This window comes from Neofelis nebulosa, chromosome 4, assembly GCF_028018385.1.
Source record: "Neofelis nebulosa isolate mNeoNeb1 chromosome 4, mNeoNeb1.pri, whole genome shotgun sequence".
NCBI classification, from domain to species: domain Eukaryota; kingdom Metazoa; phylum Chordata; class Mammalia; order Carnivora; family Felidae; genus Neofelis; species Neofelis nebulosa.
The window spans coordinates 144266324-144283315 of record NC_080785.1 but is presented as its reverse complement, the minus strand read 5'-3'; the positions used below and the strand labels follow the sequence as shown (position 1 = coordinate 144283315).

The following is a 16992-nucleotide window of genomic DNA, read 5'->3' as shown; positions in this document are numbered from 1 at the left end:
CCATTATATTTTCTGTTATACTGACAATGTAAAAAATAGAGGAGATTTATGAATATGTTTAAGTATTTAACAACACAAGCAAGTTATATAGACTCATCTACCTCTAGTCAGTGTGGTATTTAAAGAGAAATTCTTTTCATCCTCTGAAACTCTAGTCCTATATCTCTGGCTTTTCATACATTACAATTCCGTTTCTAGATGTGTAGAATTCCTTAATCTACATGTGAATTCCCAAAACATAAACACAGTATTCTACAGATTTCAAAATCCTGTTGATTGATTTAGCCATCACTGAGCACTTCCTATGTGCCCCACACTGTTCTAACCAAAACAAAGTCCCTGACTCTACGAAGCTAACATTCTAGCCCGCATGTACCATCATCCATCTTTCATTATTACCTCAGCCTATTTAGGACAAATTGGAATGTTTCTGATTTGTTGACAGGTAATCCAACATAATTCAGTTCCTCTTGTCCTATAAATTTGCTGTGTAAAAGCAAATGCTATCATATGGCCCCAAAGTATTCTGGTTAAATTTGAGTTTTGTTCTGAATTACTAGTGCTCTACATTTGGTGAAATTTGTACATATCTCCTTTAATTTTATAAATTTAGATCATATATGTATCTTGGCCTCTTCTTTACTAACAGGTAAACTTAAAGTATTTTTCAAGGTCATCAAGGAACTGCTTAGAAGTTATTTAATGTCTAATGTTATATTAGACATTGAATGATTTTGTTTTGGTGGTTATTTCTTTTGTTTCTTCTCTACTCTGAAACTCATTTTTCTGTCTTCCTCAATGTGACTTTTAATAGAACTTTTAAAACTTTTGTTTGCCTGACATTGTACTTTTCTAGTTCTTAACTTTTCGACAGTTTTGACATTTCTATCTTTATTTCCATTGTCTGTGCAGACTTTATCCTGTCGAGTTTCCTCCCTAATTCTCTCAAAATTCACATATTTACAGTCTTAAATTACTACTTCTAAGAGCTTTATTTCAAAATTTATGTACTTATCATGAATTTCTTAAATGTATTTTTAGTTTATTTTTTAACTTTTTAAAGTTTACACTTCAGTGGTTTTTAGTATACTCATAAAATTTACAACTATTACCACTATTTATTTCCAGAACATTTTTATTGCTCCCCAAAGAAACTGTACCCATTTAGCAATCACTGTTCATTTCCTCCTCTTCAAGCCTCTGGCAACCATTAATCTACTTTCTGCCTCTATACATTTGCCTATCCAGGAGTTACTTCATATAAATGGAATCATATAACATGTGGAGTTTTGTGTCTGGCTTCTTTCATTCACTCTGGTGTTTTCAAGGTTCATCCATGTTGTAGCATGTATCTGTACTTTATACCTTTTATTGCCAAATAATATTCCATTGTAGGCATATACCATATTTCATTTATCACTTTTACTACATACTCAGTTGATGGATGTTTGGGTTGTTTCTACTTTTTGGCTATTATGAGTAATACTGCTGTGAACATACATGTACAAGTTTTTTTGTGGACATTATGTTTTCAGCTCTCTTGGTTATATACCTAGGAATAGAATTGCTGGGTCATATCATAACTCCATATTTAATGTCTAAAGAAACCGCCAAACTGTTTTCCAAAGTGGCTATACTATTTAACATTTCTACCAGCAGTGTTTGAAGGTTTGATTTCTCTACTTCCTGGTCAACACTTGTTATTGTCTTTTTTATTGTAGCCAGCTAGTATGAAGTGATACCTCACTTTGATTTTTGTTTTGCATTTCCCTAATTAATAATGTTGTGAGCATCTTTTCATGTACTTACTGGCTATTTGTATGTTTTTTTTTTTTTTTCTGGAGAAATGTTCATGTCCTTTTCCCACTTAAAAATTAGGTTATTTACCTTTTTATTGTTGAGTTGTATATTCTGGATATAATTCCCTTATCAGCTGAGTGATTTCAAAAATTTTTTTTCCATTCTATAGATTGTTTTGATGGTGCCTTTTTTGTTATTACAGTAAAACATACATAACATAAAATTTACTATTTTTTAGTATTTTAAGGGTACAATTCACTGGTATTAAATACATTCACAGTGCTGTGGAACTATCACCTTTATTCATTTTCAGAACTTTTCCATCACCCCAGACAGAAACTCTGTACTCATTAAACAATAACTCTCCTTCTTCTTCTACCCCAGTCCCTGATAACTCCTCTATTTTTACTGTGTGGCTCTATAAATTTGCCTATTCTAAGTGCCTCATGTAAGTGGAATAACATAGTATTTGTCCTCATGGTGTCTTTTATAGCAGAGAAGTTTTTAATTTTGATGAAGTTCAGCTTACCTTTTATTTTTCAAGTAATTTTTAATGATCTTAAAATTCTTCATTTATATGGTCACTTGTGCTTTTTATGTCATACCTCAGATGCTATTGCCTAATCCAAGGTCATAAAGATTTATTTTAATCATTTTTGAGTACTCTCTTACTTGGTTCTTTCATCCATTTTCAAACATCAATGTAACTATCAGAGGTTTTGTGAGAAGGCTTTGTTAAATGTTCTTATTTATTTATTTATTTATTTATTTAATGTTTATTTTGAGAGAGAGAGAGAGAGAGAGAGAGAGAGAACGAACATTCAGGGGAGGGGCAGAGAGAGAGGATCCCAAACACTGATAGTGCAGATCCCAGTGCAGGTTTGATCTCACAGCCATGATATCAGGACATGAGCTGAAATCAAGCGTTGAAAGCTCAACTGACTGAGCCACCCAGGTGCCGTTAAATGTTCTCTTTTAAAATTTTTAGATCAGGATAGTGGCTTTCAAATTTTAGAATCTCCTGGGATGCTTACTAAAACTACAGGTTCCTGAGAGGATATTTGTACATTTGTAGTAAACTTCTAGGAGACTTCACATCACATTGAAAAAGTGTGTAAGTAAAATAGGCCAGCATAGTGATTAAGAGCATGGATCCTGGAGCCTCACTACCTGGGTGTGAGGTAGACAATCCTGGTTGTCACTTTTTAGCTGTATGATCTTGGGCAAGTCACTTATTCTCTAGGCATTCATTCTCTCTCTTATGGGGTCCCTTGCTCTCTCTGTTGCAAGGATTAAACAAGCAAATATCTGTGAAGTGCTTAGAGTAATTTGGCAATAGTGTTAACCCCGTAATTGTTAGATATTGTCATACCCTTTAATTTTAGTAACGTCATTTCTAGGGACCTAATCTAGAACATTATCAGCGATGTTGCAAAAAGATGTAGGTATAACAGTTTCATCACAGAGTAATTGCAAGAATTTACCATATATAGTCTAAATTAATGAAATTGATGAAATGCCATTTGCTAGTCATATTTTCAAAAATATTTAATACCATGAAAAATAATGACGTAAATGAAAAAGTCAAGTAAATATACAACTATATATAAATTATGTCTCTAAACTTCTTTGAAAATATGGGGTAGGTAAGCAGAGTGTTGGTCTTACATTGCATATAAAGAAGTATGTTAAAATGTTGACATGGGTTATTCTTGGAAGCCAGGAGGAATGACTTTAATTTTCTTCTGTACTTTATTGTACTCTCCTGACTTCAACAGTAAGTATACACAGAAAAACAAATCATTTTATTTATTTATTTGTTTATTTTTATTATTTTAGAGAGAGAGCACACACAAGCAGGGGAGAGGGACAGGCGGAAAGAGAAAGAGAATCCCAGGCAGGCCCTACACTGAGCGCAGAGCCCAACATGGAGCTTGGTCCTACAACCCTGGGATCATGACCTGAGCCAAAATCAAGAATCAGACGCTCAACTGACTGGGCCACCCAGGTGCCCCCAAATTATTTTTTTTTAAAAGACAAAACATGGGGAAAGCTCACTGTAAAATAGGAAAAATGACAGGAAAATAGGAAAAGCCCAATGTGAAATAGGAAAGCAGAATGTAAATAGGAAACCTGAGTCCTAGTAGTAGTATTGTTATTAAATAGTCTCAGGCCTCGGGATGCCTGGCTAGCTCAGTAGAGCATGCAACTCTTGATTTTGGGGTCGTGAGTTCAGGCCCCACTTTGGGCTGGCAGATTACTTAAAAAAATAGTTTTCAGCCTTGAATGAATTTTCTGTCTACCTTGGGGGACAGAGTTTCCTCATCTGTGAAATGGGAAATTGAACTAAAATTAAAAAGACAGTGTGTAGACTGGTTAAGAGTTGGGAGGTTAGAGGGGGGAGTTAGGGACTGCAGTTTAAGAGATCACTGTGTGGGTTCATGCCCTGGTTCTTCTTCCTATTCACTTGGTGACTTCTGGCAAGTAATTTAACCTCTCTGTGCCTCAGATTTCTTGTTTATAATGTGGGGATAGTAATAATACCTCATAGGAGGGGTGTGAGAATCAAATGAGTTAATAATACATGTAAAGGACTTAATATAGAATCTGGCACATAGGAAGGATTCAATCAATGTTACCTGTTTTTACTGGTATATAAGATTCTTTCTAATGCAGTCATTTATTTCCAATAATATTGTTAGTCAAGTGAGCAATTCTTAAATTTGTCATTTGAAATTTAGCTCATTTTTTATTTAGGTATTTTGAAGTCCCCGTTTCCCTCCCCCAGCTTTACTATTATGTCTTATGTTTAATATAGGCAGCTTCTTTGGGGCCTAAATTATCTTATTGTTGAGGGTATTTTGTAGACTTTTTCAGCAGTAAAAATCTCATTTGATTTTATAGAGGGTTTTTTTTTTTTTTTTCCCAATTCTTTTTGTTCTGAAACTAATGCATGTAGCTTAATATAGTTGTAGTTAAGTTACATAGGCTGTTAGGTTGTACCTAGTTTTCTTCAACTGATGTTTCAATTTTAAATTTAGGAACCAGCATAAAGCCCAAGAGAATGTTACAGCTCAATTAGTCCATTCTAGTAAAAGCTAACTTTGTAAGGTAAACAACTGAACTGTTGGTAGAGCATGACCTACGGTAATGACTGGGTGCATAGATGTTACTTAACTTAATCCCAGAAAAAGAATGTATTCAAATGGTTTAAGAGAGAAATCTGAGTATGTGAAAATCACTTTCCGAGTCAGCAACCATGTTAATTCATTTTGGAACTCCTAACAGACTACAGAAATAGATGACTTTCATAATATTATATCATTTTCTTTCACTGACTATATATGATATACTTAATTAAAGTGACTCAGCTATTCCATCCCTTTGGAAATTTTCATCTGTAAGCAAGTCACTGTATGGTACCTCAGTTTATGGTGGCAGTCATAATGAAGATGATTATTTTTTTCTCTGCGAGGGATAAGAATGAAAGTTGTATTTCAATACATTTATTCTTAGATCTTTAGAAGCTCTCCCCTTCTCTGCAGGGTTATAGCTGCAGTAGATAGCCCACTATAGGGGTCATTATTTCTGTGTTGGAGAACAAATTAGTTGAGTAACATTGTCAGGAAGCAAAAGGCAGGAGTTTGACTCCACAGTTATGGAATATAGTTTGTTACTTAAAAACATATTAGAGGATTCCTCTTATTATAATAACTTTTGTTTATAAAACATATTTATGTAAGTCCCATGACAGGAGAAAAGTGCTGTGTCTTCTGATTTGATAGACAAAATCAGCTCAAGACAGCTTTGTGACTCACTGACAGAGGAGGGAAGAATTCTTCTTGCCTTAAGGATTGGATTTTATTTTAGGATGAGTTATTTGTCTAAGTACAGATATGAGAGAGTTCCTACCCTACATGTCAAGTCTCCTATTCTATCTTCCCAGAGATTTGACGCAATGCCTCCTAACTCCCAAATGTATACCTTTGTATCATCTGCTACTTGGGTCATGTTAATTACATAGTGTTTATATTTCTTCCTCCATGTTTTTCTGAATGTAAGAATTTGTGAGTTTTTCCTTTAAACGTTTTGAGCTAGAGTTTTAAACATTCGTTGGTTTGTTTCAGTTAAAAAAAAATCATTTCTTAATATAGAAGAGACTGGTAACATGTCTGCTTCTATGGAGGGAAATTAGGAAACTGTGGGATGTAGGGAAGACATTGTGCTTTCCACTGCATCACTCAACCTTTGGAACCCATTACATTTTTTCCCCCAAAATTTTAAACCTAATTTTATAGCATAGCATAAATACGTTCACAAAGCTTTGTTTGTTTTATGGGTTTTAGCCCTTTTAAAGTTGAGACCACAAAATCTCTTAAAGTTGACTATGAATGTTTCATTGAAGACATAATGATGAATTTACAGTCTTCCTTAAATGACCCACTTAAACTTGATTCACTGATTCACACCATAAACTTTAAAAGGTGGATTGTTGGTGTCGATTGATGGCTTAATTCTTCTAAAGTTAGTTCATAATCAACTGCTGCAAACTGGACCATATTCTCAATTTGTTTCTTCACTTCAACATCAATGTCCTTTAATTCTTCAACATTGGCTATATTGCTGTCTACTCTTCTATCTTTGAGAAGCATAATGAGGTCACTCTTCTTGTATTTCTTCTTGTGTATGATAACTGACTCTAGGATCACTCATACTGTGTCCTGGATATTGGTGAGTCTGCAGCTACATCAGCATGACCCCCTTCACAAATCTATGATAGGCAGCTACGATCTTTGTTGCTTCCTGGACACATAGAACATACATTCCATCTGCTCTTAGCCCAGGAATAAAATTTTCTCTCTTGTAGTAATCAGTGCTGGCTGTTGCTCTCTCAGCAGATGCTCCCATTCCACAGCAGTTATTCCCACAGATGAAAATAAAGGTTGATTTCCACAAAACTGTCATATTGTAATTTTCAAATATAAAGTCAACCAGAACTCATCTTTTCCATTGTATTTACAGGCCAGACCCATACCGGCTCCCAGGGGGACCTGAGCTCTGACAATGTCATTGCCCCAGTAGTTAGCAGTTCTTGGCATACATGTGCATTGATCCTTCTTTGTCTTTAGTACAGGCTTCTCTTTGTTCTGTAAACTCTACAAATTTCTGGGACAGAAGGGCCACAAATAAAGCAAAAGCCCAGTAGGTTGAGATGAGATGATCCATGATATTTATCCAATCTCAAGTTCCGCACAAACTTCTTGACACTTCATGAGCGATAAAAACCACGAATAATATTCTGTTAATGCTCTTGGTGAAGAGTCTGATCATTCTCTACTATTTGAGTCCCTCTTCCCTGATGAGCACTGTTATGATAGGAGGGCCCTCTTCTAATCCATGAAGGTCACATTTCTTAATTTCAAATGTAGCATCATTTGCAAAGTTACAGGATATGTCTCTAGCAAGCACTCTCCTAGCTGTGATAGTCAGGAAATGGTGGGTATCTTTTTCTTAGAGCATCTTCCTCTTGAGTGCAGGCCCTGGTAATAGCTGCAGTGGTGGTGATGATGTCATTCTCTACACTGGGCCATAGGCCCACAAACATTTTATAAGACTGTATGATATTCATGAATGGGCTGTAATTTTCTTAACCATCCTTCCATTGTTATAGTTACCATTGTTTGGAAACTATTATAAATTTTGCTTTGCTGAATATCTTTATACTTAGATCTATCTTTATTCACTTTTTTTTTTTATTACTTCTTTAGGCTGAATTTTCAGAAGTGAATCAAAAGTCACATTTTAAAAGCTCCCTTGGTATACCTTGGTAAACTGCTTTCCAGACAGTTTATTCTCCCATGATCAGCTTGTGAAAATGTTTCTTTTATGTCAGTCTTGGAAGCACGAAATATTTGTTATTTAAAATACTTCCTGCTACTTTTATTATTGACAAATTGAACCCCTTAAATTTTTATATTTCAAGGTCAATATGGGTGTGTGTATATTTATTCTTTTTTTTTTAGATTTTTTTTATTTTTTTAATTTTTTTTAATTTTTTTTGAGAGAAGCGCGTGCGTGTGAGAGCGAGTTGGGGAGGGGCAGAGAGAGAGGGCGACACAATCCGAAGCAGGCTCCAGGCTCTGGCTTGATGCGGGGCTCAAACTCAGGAACCATGAGATCATGACCTGAGCCGAAGTCAGACACTTAACCAACTGAGCCGCTCAGGCATCCCTGTATTTATTCTTCTTATCCTTCCTCTGTTCAGTGGCTTTTCAAAAACGGTCTTATTAACATATAATTTACACTCCATAAAATATCCCTATTGTACATGTCAGTTGTGTTTACTTGAAGTGAATGATTTTTAGTACATCTGTAGTTTGTTACCATCACCATAATCCAGCTGTAAAGTATTCTCATCACCCAAAAATTTCCTTTTGCCCATTTGCATTCAGTCCTTTATCCCACACCCAGCTTTAGGCAACCACGGATCAGCTTTCTGTCTCTGTAAATTCGCATATTCTGGAAATAACAAATAAACAAAATCATATTCAATTCCTTTGTGAATGGCTTCTTCCGCTCAGCATTGTTTTTGAGGTTCATCTATCTTGTAAAATATATCATAGTTCATTTTTATTTATTTAAAAAATGTTTATTTTTGAGAAAAGGAGGGCACATGCTCAAGTGAGTGAGGGAGGGGCAGAGAGAGAGAGAGAGAGAGAGAGACTGAGAGACTGAGAATCCCTAGCCAGGTGTGGCACTCCAACTCAAGAACTGTGAGATCCTAACCTGAGCCAAAATCAAGAATCAGACACTTAACCAACTGAGCAACCCAGACGCTCTTTTATTGCCGATATATCTTATTTGTTCAGTAATTGATAGACATTTGGTTTGTTTCCAACTTTTGGTTATTATAAACAAGGAAGTATTGCTGCTAGGAACATTTGTGTACATTTCTTTTTGTCTTTGATTTCTCTTGGGTAGATACCTGGGAGTACAGTTGCTTGAAACCCATTAAATTTCTTATCATTGCTTAGCCACAAAAATGTTTCTTTAAAAGAATAGATGATAGCATTAGATTTGAGAAGGAACACAGTTCTATGATGTAATAGTTAACTTGGAATGATTAGAGTAGGCAAGTGAAAAGTTCTAACACATGTAGTATGACTAATAATGGAAACCACTTCAGGATTTATTGGTAGATGAGCAACTACCAGAACCTAAAACCAAGTGAAGGCAATTAAAATTAATTGGTATCTAAAAAAACATTGAAAACTTTGGTTCCATGAAAAATGAGAAAAATGGAAATGGGACTTCATTTGCATTTATTTTGACAGGAAGGTGAAAATATGTAACACATAAAATGTCCTTCTTAACATGAAAGAAGGCCATCAAGACTTTTCTAGATAAACAGGCCAAAGATATAAGCAGTCAGTTCATTCAAGATCAATGTATACAGCAAGTAAACATTCCTTCTTGCTAGTGATCACAGAAATAAATATTTAACAAGTTGGTTATATTAAATTAGCAAAATTGATAGCGCTGGATGGAAAGATTGTGTTAGTGATGTTGCTTTGTATGTTGATCTAGGTCATGTACAAAGCAATGTGGCAAAGCCTATCCAGATCCTTGGAATAGTAGATTCGGAAGTAACTTTTATTTTAGCTTTCTTGAATGTAATTTAAAAAATTTTAATAGTAAATTATTAAGGGAGGGAATACATCAGAAGATAAGAAAACAGTACAGATTTTCCCCATGTGCTGAAGGTGAGTCTGGTTGTGCTATCCTCTCCACTCTGTCTCTGTGACTCATTCAAACTCTGGAGGCACTAACTCAACGCAGCTTTTTTTCTTTCCAGCCAGAGAACACATGTTTGTTCTTCTGTAGCCTGAATCCTGCTTTTACAGCTTTGGCTAAATCCTGGATCCAGTTGTTCTTTAATCCAATGACTCACACCTTAGGAGTTACCCATCCCACTCCACGAAAATGCTATTAACTTTCTCATTTGGAATAAATAATTCTGTCATATTCTGTCTACAATTTATATCAGTAAATTTGCTTTAGACACTCACAGGAAAATATGCTTCCTATTGATTTTTTTTTTAAAAGTTCTTTGTGGAGTTCTTCTGTATGGGTGGGACCAAACACTTGTGTCACTCCCAGTTAGTACACTTACAGTACAGTCATCCAACAGTAAGTGATTTTTTAGTTTGACAAATTGTCTGCCAAAAAGTGATAAAGTAGAACATTCATTGAATCAAGAAATGGAACTTGATCCTTGCTTTATTTATTTTCCCCCTGCGCCTTTCAAGTTATCTTTTTTCTTCTAACTTCAGAAATTCTTTCCGTTTCTGATAAATTTTTATTGGATTGATAATATTTCCCCCTAATTACTAACATTATGGATTTTTACATTATCATACTTGTTATATAAGGCTGTAAGATTTTGTTAGTTGAGCTTATGTGAAGTCATAGGTAATGTGTAACGAGAAGTTAGGAATGATAAAAGGCAAAAAAATTCTTATTCATTTTATTATGCTTGCCAGCAACTTTTGGTTTATTAAGAATTACATTATCAATTTCCTTTACAGAGAGCAACCATAAATACTCTTCTACTAAAACTGTAAATAATCTTTTCCTATAGGTAGTAGTGTAACTGTATCTGGTCCCTTTAGGTATTTCTACTCAAATTGGCTTAACTACTTAAGGATCTCAGGAAGGGATGGCACTGTAGGTCCTATTAGTTTTTGATTAATTAATGCAACAGAATCGGAAAGTCCAGTCAGTTAGGTGACTGGACTTATCTTGAGCTCTGATTTCTGCCAGCTTATTCAGGTCACTTACGGTGTCTCTTTTTTACACTGGGAGAGGTATTGTTAGCCCTTGGCCATTTCCCTGGCACCTTGGATGTTTCTTTTCCTGATTTTCATATACCTGACTATCCTATCTGGTATTCCTTCAAGCATTTTCTCCATTAATTTCTCCTTAAATGCTAGTGTTTCTAAAAGTTCAGTCATTGTTTTCCCTGTGATTGTTACTTTTGGATCATTTCATACATCACAATATTAGTAACCACTCAAATGCTGATACCTTTCAGATATCTTGAGCCCTAAGTTCCAAGTTTTCTGTCCTCTGCCTGCTGACATTTACTCACTTGGATGTCCGATAGAGACTCCAAAAGCAATATACTCCAAACTGAAATGAATCATTCACTCACCACCCCCCTCCAGTATTTCCATATATAGATAATGGCATTATCATCCAGTAGCCCACGCTAGAAACTGCTTTCTTCAACACTGAACACATAGGATCAATCACTAAACCCCTTTCACTACTAAGATCCTAGTTTAGAATCTTATTATTTCTTTATTTTAGTACCCTCATAACTGGTCTTTCTGCCTTCAATCTAGTACGCCTCAAACAATGTCAATTTGATCTCAGTACTTTCCTGCCTAAACCCTATAGTGGCAAGTACCCTGTCATCTATATGATAAAGGTTGTACTGCTTGATATGTCTTAAAAGGCTTGGTGACTTCTTACTTCTTGAGCCTCAGTGCTATACTTCACATGCCAGACCTTCTCCTCAGTCTCCCCCTACTGCCGCCCCCCATGTTGTTTCTTACCTCTGTTTGCTCATTCTGTTTAAATCCCTTCTCCACTCATCTTGACTCTTACTCAGCCTTCATGATTCAGCATAGACAGTTCCTTTAAGAAGTCATTTTTGAATCTTCAGGGTGCCCTTCTAAGTGCCCTTCTTGTCTACTGGATTATTCTTATTCGTATATGAAAATGTTTTTTCTTTTAAAAAAACTATCTTGACTTCACTTTCCCTTCCAGCTATTGCTCATCTTTTTTGATAGAAATTTTTTTATTGAGGCATAATTGATATACAACATTATATGAGTTTGATATATAATGTTGGTATACAACATTATATGAGTTTCAGGTATACAACATAATGATCCACTATTTGTATATATTGTAAGATGATCATCATAAGTCTAGTTAACATCCATCACCATACATAGTTACAGAATTTTTTTCTTCTGTTGAGAACTTTTAAGGTCTACTCTTATAGCAACTTTCATATATGCAGTACAGTAATATAAACTATAGTCACCATGCTATACATTACATCCCTGTACTATAACTAGAATTTTGTACCTTTTGACACCCTTCACCCATTTCTTCTTACCCTCACCCCCTGCCTTTAGCAACTACCAGTCTGTTCTCTGTATTTATGAACTTGTTTTTTTGTTTATTTTTAGATCCCACATGTAAGTGAAATCATACAGTATTTGTCTTTCTATCTCTCAATTTCAGTTAGCATAATGCCCTCAAGGTCAATTTATGTTGTCACAAATGGCAAGATTTCATTTTTAATGGCTAAATAATATTCCATGGTGTGTGTGTGTGTGTGTGTGTGTGTGTGTGTGTGTGTGTATTTATCCATTCATCCATCAGTGAACACTTAGGTTGTCTCCATACCTTGGCTATTGTAAATAATGCTGCAGTAAACATGAGGGTGCATATATCTTGAGTTAATGTTTTCATTTTCCTCAGGTAAATACTCAGAAGTGGAATTGCTAGATCTTATGATAGTTGTATTTTTTTTTAACCTCCGTACCATTTTATGTAGTGGCTGAACCCATTCACATTCCCACCAACAGTGTACAAAGAGTCTGTTTACTTGACATTGTTGCCAACACTTGTTATTTCTTATCTTTTTGGTAATAGTCATTCCACCAGGTGTGAGGTGATATCTCATTGTGGTTTTGATTTATATTTCCTTCATGATTAATGATGTTGAACATTTTCTCATGTGCTTGTTAGACATCTGTATGTCTTCTTTGGAAAAGTGTCTATTGTGATCCTCTGCCCATTTTTAAATCAAATTGGTTTTTTGTTTTTGTTTTTGTCTTGTGTTGGATGAGTTCTTTATGTATTTTGGATATTTACCCTTTAATAGATTAATGATTTGCAGGTGTTTTCTCTCATTCAGTAGGTTGATGGTTTTCTTGGCTGTGCATGCACATTTCTTTGCTTCCCTTTAGAGCAAAACTTCTTAAAAGATTTGTTTATAGGTGTGGTTTCTCATTCCTCTTCATTCATTTTCTCTTGAATTATTCCAGTCAAGCTTTCATTTGCTGCTATATCTATACAGTTCTTGTCAAGGCCATCAGTGGCTTCCAAGTTGCTTTTCCAGTGGTCAATTATTGTTTTTTATCTTACTTGATTTTTCAGCATCATTTGACGTAGTTGATTTCTCCCATATTCTTGGAAAACATCATTCCCGTAACTTTTGGGACATATCACTTTCCCTTGGTTCTTCTCATACTTCACTGGCCACATTTTAAATTTCTTTTGCTTGGTCTTTTTCTCCCTGACCTGTAAATTTTGGACTGCTCCAAGGCTCTGTCCTTGGCCTTCCTGTCTGTCTATACTTGCTGTCTTGGTGATTTCATCCCATCTCTTGACTTCACATTCTTTGTATGTGGTTGGTGACAACCAAATTTTTATGTTAAGCCCAGACTTCTTTCCTGAACTCTGAGTTCTTATCCAACTGCTTTTTTGACATTTCCGCGTGATGTCTAACAGCTCCCTCAAATTTAATATGTCCAAAGCCAAACTGCTAACCCCTCCCTCAACCTCAATAAAAGATTAAAAAAAACACAAAAAACAAAAAACAAAACCTTACCTCCTTTAACCCTCCCAGCTCACATAGACACAACTACATCCTTCTAAGTTGCTTAGGTTAAAAACTTTGGTATTGTTCTTGACTCCTTTCTTTCATGTTGATTCATACAGATTCATACATCCAATCTGTCAGGAAATCTTGTGTTGTATAAATTACATTTCCTGTGTGTGCTGTGTTGTGTAAAAGTTAATCTTATGCTTTTTCAGTTTTACAACTGTTTTAAGAGCAAGAATCCTGGGGGCGCCTGGGTGGCGCAGTCGGTTAAGCGTCCGACTTCAGCCAGGTCACGATCTCGCGGTCTGTGAGTTCGAGCCCCGCGTCAGGCTCTGGGCTGATGGCTCGGAGCCTGGAGCCTGTTTCCAATTCTGTGTGTCTCCCTCTCTCTCTGCCCCTTCCCCGTTCATGCTCTGTCTCTCTCTGTCCCAAAAATAAATAAAAAACATTGAAAAAAAAAATTTAAAAAAAAAAAAAAAAAAAAAAAGAGCAAGAATCCTGAAGACCGTAGTTATACCAAATCTCTTAGTTTGAATTACCTCAGGTAAAGAATTCTGGTGGGTTGTTGAAGCTATTCCGTTCAGAATTGAATCTTGTAATCTGAAAGAACAAAAAGGAAGTGAGCTGTGAAAACTCTTAAGTACAGTTCAAAAGTCAGTGATTTTACATCTGAAGTCTGTTGTTCACATGTGCAAGATGATGACTAGCCCTTTTGAATTTATTGGACTTCTTTCCTCTTTGATTTCCCTTGATGTTTACCTCTTTTTTTCCTAGCAGATTCTGCTTTTGTATGTCATGCAGTTGAGTGTGTATCCCTCTTTTGCTTTTTTTTTCTTTTTATCTTCCTTTCGCTCTCTTCCTCTAAATTTTTAAAAAATATTTACTTATTTTGAGAGAGAGAGAGAGAGACAGAGTGCAAGCAGAGGAGAGGCATAGAAAGACGGAGGGAGACACAGAATCCGAAGCAGGCTTCAAGCTCTGAGCTGTCAGCACAGAGCCCAATGTGGGGCTCGAACCCACGAACCATGAGATCATGACCTGAGCCGAAGTCAGACTTTAACCAATTGAGCCACCCAGGTGCCCCTTGCTCTCTTCCTCTAAATGACCAGAATGTGGAATTGAAAATTTGCTAGGCTTATTGAATAAAATATTCTCTTTTAATTTTAAAGTATTTAAGATTTCTTTTTTTAAAAAATGTTTATTTTTGAGAGAGAGCATGCTAGTGTGAGCAGGGAGAGAGAGAGAGACAGAGAGAGACAGAGAGAGAGACAGACCCAAGTAGGCTCCACACTTGTCAGCACAGAGCCCAATGTGCACAGCCCCATCCCACGTCCATGAGATCATGACCTGAGCCAAAATCAAGAGTTGGTTGCTTAACCAACCGAGCCACCCAGGCACCCCGATTTAAGATATTTTTTGGTGGAGATAAGCACGGTGAACATTTTGTATACATTCTTTCAGATTTTCATTTTCTAATGGTATATTAGCATATATATCATTCTTTCTGTGTAAAGGGACTACTGTGTATCTTGATATATTTTAATTTCAGTACCAATAACTCTACCTCATTATTTTTTATGATTGTGATATTGTGATTGCGATGTCTGGTATATCATCAGATGCACATATGTAGTTTGGTTTGACATTATCTGTCTCCAGTTTTTAACTTCTGTTAGCCTTGCTTAGTGAACATGCTTATGCATTTGCCATTGCACGTGTGTGAATATTTCAGTGTTTCTATAGGTTAGATTTCTGGATGTGGAATTAGTCAAAGAGTATAAGCATCAAAAATCTTTGCGGTGCCTGGGTGGCTCAGTTAAGCCTCTGACTCTTGATTTCAGCTCAGGTCATGATTTCATGGTTGGTGAGATTGAGCCCTGTGTCAGGCTCTGTGTTGACAGCAGGAAGCCTGCTTGGGATTCTCTCTCTCTCCCCACCCCCCCTTCTCTCCCACTCCCCTGCTCACGCATGCACATGCTTTGTCCCCATGTCTCTCTCTCAAAAATAAACAACCATTAAAAAAAAAGCTTCATAGGTATTGCTGAATCATTTTCCAAAAAGGTTGTAGCACTTTATATTCTCATCCCCAGTATATGAGAGTGCAATTCCTCCACATTCTTGCCAGAACCAGGTATCAAACTATTTTTAATTTTTGTCAAACTGATATTGACCACTTTGCTAATTGCCCATCTTCCTGAGCTTTTAGGTCTCTTGAGAGTTTCAGAATTAGATGCTTATTTACTCCTTCACATACATTTCACTCTCTTTCCCTTTAAACAAAATTCAAATAGTATAGGAGGGTGTAATGCAGTAAACTCTGTCTCTGCCCTGATAGTTTAAAGGGTGTCCAAGTGGCATTTTGAGTTTTGAACTGAGTGAGTTATGGCCTTCTGTTTGCATTATTCTATGACTTGACTGGGTTTCCAGACCTGTCACTCAGGGCCAGGAGTATAGTAGGGCTCTTGTTTAGAAATGGAATTATGACATCGCTGAATATCTCATGGCTTAGTTTATTCATAAGTTGGTTCATAATGTTAAATGAACTGTAGATTGCTAATCTATGTAATACTTTCTAAGTGTATTTATGTATATACTTGAGAGCAGTACTTTCCTTTTGATTTAACTTTGATTTGGGAATCCCTGGTCCATATTGTGATATGTATTTTATATTTTTCATGAAAAGTTTTTAGTTGTGCTGTGAGACAAAGGTTTAGCTGCCTTTGTTCTGTGCACAGGTTGTGGTTATTTATGGTAATATTCACGTGTATTGGGGGCGGTGACATACTATTTTTAACACCGTGTTAGAGTTCAGCTGTTACTGATCTATTTATATCTCTATCAGCTGTTTACTATTTAATTAATCAGCAGAGGACTTTATTTTTAAGAACTTTAACCAATAAAGGAAAATCTTGTATCAGTTCCTTTGAAGAAAGTCAGTGATTACATATTTATGCATATTCTATGGATTTAATAATAGCTCCCATTTTTTTATTATTTATAACTTGAAAGAATTTAATGTGGTATATTATTCTATAAGTATCAGAACTGATCTAGCTGGTTGACAATGTTTTACATATATATGTGTGTATATGTATGTAGATATATGCTGCCATTTGTTTAGTATGTACAAATATTTTGCTTAGTACTTTACATGCTTAGCATAATTTAACCTTTACAACAAACACTCTGAGCTAGGTACTGATATTATTCTCAATTTATAAATAGCGATTTATAAGTATCTTTATAACTAAAGGGTGGCTCAAAGAGGTTAAGTAACATAAGTAATACTCAAGGTCACACAGTAAGTTAGAAGGTGATAGAGCTGGAATTCAAACCTTAGTGTATACTCTGTTTTATATAGCATGTTGTTATTTGGATGTAATACAGTTTGGCCTAGCCTATGTTAAAACGAAACTTTTAGTTTCCATTGTAGAGTATGAATCATTTATATTTTGTTCTATGTTAAAAAAAATCATTTGTGACTTGTGCCTATTGGAACTTCC

At 35.7% G+C, this 16992-nt stretch overlaps 1 protein-coding gene and 1 pseudogene across 33 annotated transcripts in view; one reads left to right on the top strand and one right to left on the bottom strand.

The window, feature by feature from the left end:
• Positions 1 to 16992, top strand: part of SLMAP (sarcolemma associated protein) — a 147352-nt gene that overhangs the window by 31458 nt on the left and 98902 nt on the right. The window lies entirely within an intron of this gene.
• On the bottom strand, positions 6232 to 7026 carry LOC131508333 (pyruvate dehydrogenase E1 component subunit alpha, somatic form, mitochondrial-like; annotated as a pseudogene).